This window comes from Pinus tabuliformis, chromosome 2_2 (assembly GCF_031772625.1).
Source record: "Pinus tabuliformis cultivar Carrire ecotype Pingquan chromosome 2_2, CPIR1, whole genome shotgun sequence".
Classification (NCBI taxonomy): domain Eukaryota; kingdom Viridiplantae; phylum Streptophyta; class Pinopsida; order Pinales; family Pinaceae; genus Pinus; species Pinus tabuliformis.
In genome coordinates, this window is record NC_142300.1 from 902,479,257 (window position 1) to 902,485,289 (window position 6,033).

Here is a 6,033-nt window from a genome sequence, read left to right on the forward strand (position 1 = left end):
TCCTATAAAGTAAAACCACCAACCTAATATTTACTAGAACTCAATGTAGAATGACCAATTGAGCTACCTATGTTATTAGCACTCAATGTAGAATGACCAATTGAGCTACCTATGTTATTAGCACTCAATGTAGATGACCTATTGAGCTATCTATGTTAGCTAAACAATGAAAATAGATATCCCCATGGCATACAACAACAAATTTGGAAAATGGGTGACCATTAGGTCAATTCTATACAACCACAACTTCAATAAAATGAAATAAAATAAAATAAAAAAGAAGAAAGAAAAAGAGTGTAATCCAATACCTAAAAAACCTAAGGTAAATAGATAAAATTTTAAAATAAAATACTTACATAATATAAATTAAAATTCAACTTAATTTTAAATATAAAAATGAAAATTATAAAACAATTTTTAATTCCAATATTTCACTTTTTCTTTATTTAGATTTCATAATATAAAACTAGATTTAATAATATAAAACTAACTATACTACAAAAGTAAGTTTCACTTTTTTTTTTTTACTTTTACTTCAAATTTTTTGAAATATATTTAATTAAATTATAATTTCTAATACTTATTAATATTAAATTAATTGAAAACCCAATTCAATTTCATATAAAATTTTATACCTGCAACATACTTATTTAAATATAAAACATTCTGATAATAACTTATATTTAAGTGAATTTTAATATATTAAAATTTATTTAATATATAATAATACTGGGTTTTGAAGTGAGTATTAAAATTAATTAGTGATTGCAATATTAAAATTTATTTAATATATAAGAACACTGGGACACTGGGTTTTGAAGTGAGTATTAAAATTAATGCGTGATTGCAAATATTGGCAATGAATGCATGGGTGGATAGTATTTATGTCTCATTTTGCCACTTCAAAGAGGGGAAACGAATCATATTCAAATGCGAAGGCCTGGGCTACCCCTCGTGGGCTCTTGGTTTTGGCTTTTGTTTTATTCCATGGTATTTTTTGCTATAGTTCTGGTTGTTCTGGTTGCACTCCTGGCATGGTTTTTTTTGCTATCGTTCTGGTTGTATTCCTAGCATGGTTTTTTTTGTCGTTTTCATTTTATAGTTATCTGACATGTAAAGTTTTTTGGCATATAAAGTGTTTTTAATTTTTAAACAATGATAAAATGTGTTTACACGATTTTTGACCAGCAAATAAAAAAAACAGCTATACCTCTACTAATGAAACACAAATAGCACAACTATACCTCTACTAATGAAACACAAAATCGCAAAATCGCTGACTAGTTTTGTCTCCACTGGTAGACTAGTCATGTTTTAATAAAACAAAACTGATTTATAATAGATACCAATGTTTTCTTTTCTTTATAATAAAAAATCATCGACGGGAATTGAAAAAAAAAAAAAAACCTAATAATATCATCGACCTAATAATATCGTCGTCTCGCTATGCACCATCCACTTTGGAATAATGCATATTTTTTTTTGAGGCAAATTGTATTAAACAAACGTTAGTGGTGATTGGTCCTATACAGCTATCTTTAACTTCGTGGACGTTAAAATAATTTCTTTCTTTCATTTGTCAAAATATGGGGTGATCTGGCTCACCATCCACATTAGGGAACATATGTCTGTCTCCCGTTTTATGACAACACAAAAAATCTTACCACGTGCTTATTATTTCGACTGGTTGACCGTGTGGCTTCTAACAACGTGAGTCTGATTACCACAACCAACGAGACAAAGAATCAGGCCTTCTAACTTCTAATCCAGCAACGTGAGTTTGATTACCACAACCAGCGAGACAAAGCTACAGGTGTGAGTGGTGATCGGGCCCCACCATCCGCGTCAAATAAAATCAGCAGGGGCCACTATTTTAAGGTCAGTTCTATACAACCATAAGGATATTCACATGATAAAGATCCTACTCGACTAAGGCACGTGATTGAGGGTTTTAACAACGTGATCGCGGGTTCGACTCCAATTTCTCATACTCGCGGGTTCTATTACCACACCATAAAGACAGAGAGCTTCTTCCCTTTAAATTAACAAGAACTATGGAACCTAGCAGGCTAGCACTGGTACACTACTGTGGGGGTTTAATTCAATTTACACAGGAATAGAAGTTAAATACTCAAAGAAATATAAATCAAACACTCAGAGTTGTTCCTCTGTCGAAGTATGGGGATTTGGCTGCAATCTTATTCTTCTCCATCCCTCAATTTGCTACCCAAAATTTACCGAAACTTCTCCTCACATTCACATGAATCTAATCTACTCTACTTTGGAATCTTAACAAATCTGAATGACGCACAGGTTACAATGTCGGATCCTTTGCCACTCCCATTCTTGTTTTGGTGGCTAGCAGCAATAAATAGCAGCCGTTCTCTTCGCAGATCAACCCACAGGATCGATCGATCGGATTGCGAGTAGAAATGTCCCCTTACTGGACCCAGCAGGAGAAATATTATCTCATACATAATTTGTTTGTCCCTGAGCAGTCGATTCAGAGTCTTACATTTCGATTTCATTTCTCATTTAGGATTCTTTTAATTACACACGTCTAAATAGACCAACCCTAATCCACGAAAATCGATTTTATTTTATTTGGAATGAGGATAACCAGACTTGCAATTCGTTTGATTAAATCTAAATATCATCTATCAGAGTCGCGCGGCTCGTTTTTTGAATTCCAAGACGTCAAAACAGGGTTTATTTAATTTGATCAGAGTAGTCCGGGTCGTTTCTTTAATTCCAAGACAACAAAACAGGCTTTAATTAATTTGACTTCTAGTTTTCTTCAAGGAGCCTGCAGATCTCTTTTAATTAGAGAGCCTCAGGGCGGAATCACACACTAAATCGAAATTTATTTATGATTTCAAAAAGGTTTCAAATCATTTCACCTAATCTTTATCACAGTTTCTATGTTTACTTAACAGAAATTTAAAAGAGCTATTGCATTTTTCAATTTCAAAAATTCTCTCATAAATTGATAATATCCAGAAGGTACCTTAAAAAAAAATATTGCTCCATTGTAGCAGTGATCATTCGGCCCTTTGCACACGGTCTGCAGACGCTATATATTCCCAAGTTCGTTGAAAGCCAGGTAGAAATTAATAAACAGAGCATCCTAGCCTAGAAATTTTGAAAATAATTAATTAACCAGAAACAGAGCGCAATTGTTATTCATAAAGAGATCAGATAGACATTGCAATCGTTGTTTATAAAGAAATCAAATCCACAGAAAATCACAAATAACAAGCCCGAGGTAGGTACCTTGCACATATGATTTTGTAAAAGTATTCACTCATGCACCCAGCGCTCTGCCCTCAAAGCTGGAAGGAAAAAACTAAAAACAAACAAACAAAGAATTAGTGCAGAAACATTTAAAAATAACCAATGAATTGTTAAAACCAAAACCAAAGAAATTAAAGATTCCGATTGCTGTCCATATATCAAAAAACTACAGCACAGATTTCTTCATCTCTCACCTCATCCATCCATGGAGAAGAGGAATTTGTGTCGCCCAATTTGATTCACCCAAATAAATGTCCTTCTCCTCTGCACTGGGTGGTTAATTTACATATAGACTACACATAAACATAACAAGAACACCATCATACACAAATAAACATAACAAGAACAACATCATACACAGCAGAAACACACAAAGAAGACCATAAACATAGACAGAAACCAAAACAAAGGAGCGCTCCAACATTCAATCATAATACACAACAGCATACGCAGCAGAAACGCACAGAGAATACCATAAACATAGACAGAAACAAAAACAAATGAGCGCTCCACATTCAATCATAACACCCCATACTACCACCGCATGAGAGAGGAGATAGAGAAAATCAAAATAAACTTATGGAATTGGACCGTCCCTTGTATATATATAGACTGCCCAATGTCATCTTTTTCCAACGTTCATGCTTTTTCCATGCTTTTTTGAATGCTGAGCTGTCAGGATTTTTGAAATTCCAAGAACCAAGTTAAATCAATTTGAACTGAGAGATGAACAAAGTATAATCAGTTTGAACTTAGAATGATTGTTGAACATGTTACAGTTTTTTGTTTCTCCCACTTGAACTTAAAGATACATAAGAAATTACGAACTTTAAAATCTCATTTAAATTAATTTTCTCAATCATAAGATTAGAATCTCGATTCCTTTGAATATCTTTGATTAGATCATTTAAGAAAGAGTTTAGTTCTAAATGTTTGGTAGGTTAGGTAATTAATATTTTTATAAAAATAATTTAACATAGTTGTTTGTTTTTTGTTTTTTTGTTTTGTTTTATTTTTTTTGGAAATATTTAATATTTTTTTATGATAATAATATATTATAGTTTATATTGATGTATGAATAAATTAAGTGATATATATATATATAATTCGAAGCTTTATTTTGGATATAAAATAATTTTTCAACTTATTTTAGGCTACTTATATCTACATTCAAGAGTACTATACTTCATGTTAATATCAACATTATAAATGAACTGAACACTTATTCATGAAAAAACTTTGTATTGGTATTGATTGAGTTAAAATATGATTGATAGGGTTACTAAATGTATCCACTCATAAATTATTATTTATTGGATTATTTCTATAGTTACTCAAATTATTATTCATTGGATGATGATGATGATGAAGAACGTCCATTGAGACGGACCTTAAGAAAAGAAATTAGTTGAGACTTTTCAAAATTTTATTTCTATAAGCAAATAGAAGGGAGACGAGCGTTCTGAAATCACTATAGTTATCTTGGTTGAACAAGTCAAGAAGGTTGGAAGTCTGGCAAATGTTTTGAAAATGAGAACGGATGTGAGTGAGGGTCGGACAATCCAAGAGAAAGTGTTTTTCATCATCAATTCTCTTAGTGTCGCACAATTGACAAATTCTTTCTTCCCAAGGTGTTTTGGGGATATACCAACACCCAGCTTCACTTCGAAGCTCGTGGGAGTTAGTTATTATCTTCACAATGTTCATTTTCATTTTAGCACTAGTCAAGACAAAAAGAAAATTTTGTTAGCTAAAGAGTGGTTGATCACCTCTTTATAGTACCTTAGCTTCATTTTCCCCTCAAGCTCCTTATCGTCCCATAATTTGTCCTTAAATTTGGAAGTGATAGTATTTTTAATATTATCTCTATTCTCCAAGATGAACTCCTCATTCACCCTCCAATAGTTGAGCCATGCCTGGGCATCCTTGTGACAACCCCACTTGAGTCGAAGGTGAAGATTTTGGCTAGAATTAGAAGCAATTTTGGGGAACTTCTTGGTTTCCAAGTTGTAAAGCTTCTTCTTATACATCTTATATAAATATCTTAATCAAGTATCATAATTAGGACAAATCTTTATTTTGTAAATATCATAAGTTAGAGAATATTTATTTTTTCTATGAGTCTATAATGTTGAAAAATTAATTATGAATTAAAAAATAATTGTAATTATTTTATGCCTTCAATATGTTAACCTCAAACAATAATAAGTACAAGTTATAACCATCAATTTTGGTGTTTAAGTGCCACTTTATTGTCAAAAGGCCTTTCAAAATTTCTTTCTTATAACCTATTATAAAGAACGTGACCAAAAAATATATGCATAAGCAAGTAATCAAATAGATAAGAGATGGGAATGAGGAGAGGCATTCACAACCTCCATCTTACTTATGCATACCCAACGTTAAACCTCACAAGGGCTTCTCCACAAGGAAAAATAAACTTATAATTCCAAGCTAGATAAACCGAGGTCATGGTTGTGCTTGGGTAAAGAGTGGAGTTGAGATGACTTCAAAGAATTTCTTGGATGAAGTGTGTTTTGTGTGTGACTTTGTCATGCTAATATGGAAATTATTGTAGAAATTTCCCACTATAGATCACCAGATAATGCAATATACTAAAGCAAAATACTTGATCTACTTCTACAAACAAACTTGTGGAAGCTTAATCAATTTGAGCTAGATCAATCGGAACACATATAACAGAGAAGAACAAATCATACACATGAAACACAGAAGAAT

At 32.1% G+C, this 6,033-nt stretch overlaps 1 long non-coding RNA gene across 1 annotated transcript; it reads right to left on the reverse strand.

Annotated features, from left to right (window-relative positions):
* Positions 1 to 3,018: 3,018 nt before the first annotated feature.
* LOC149195928 (uncharacterized) lies at positions 3,019 to 3,597 on the reverse strand. The gene is made up of 3 exons (XR_016255195.1): positions 3,489 to 3,597; positions 3,274 to 3,346; positions 3,019 to 3,132 (listed from the first exon to the last, which is right to left on the reverse strand). It is a non-coding gene; the product is annotated as an uncharacterized LOC149195928 (long non-coding RNA).
* Positions 3,598 to 6,033: the final 2,436 nt, after the last annotated feature.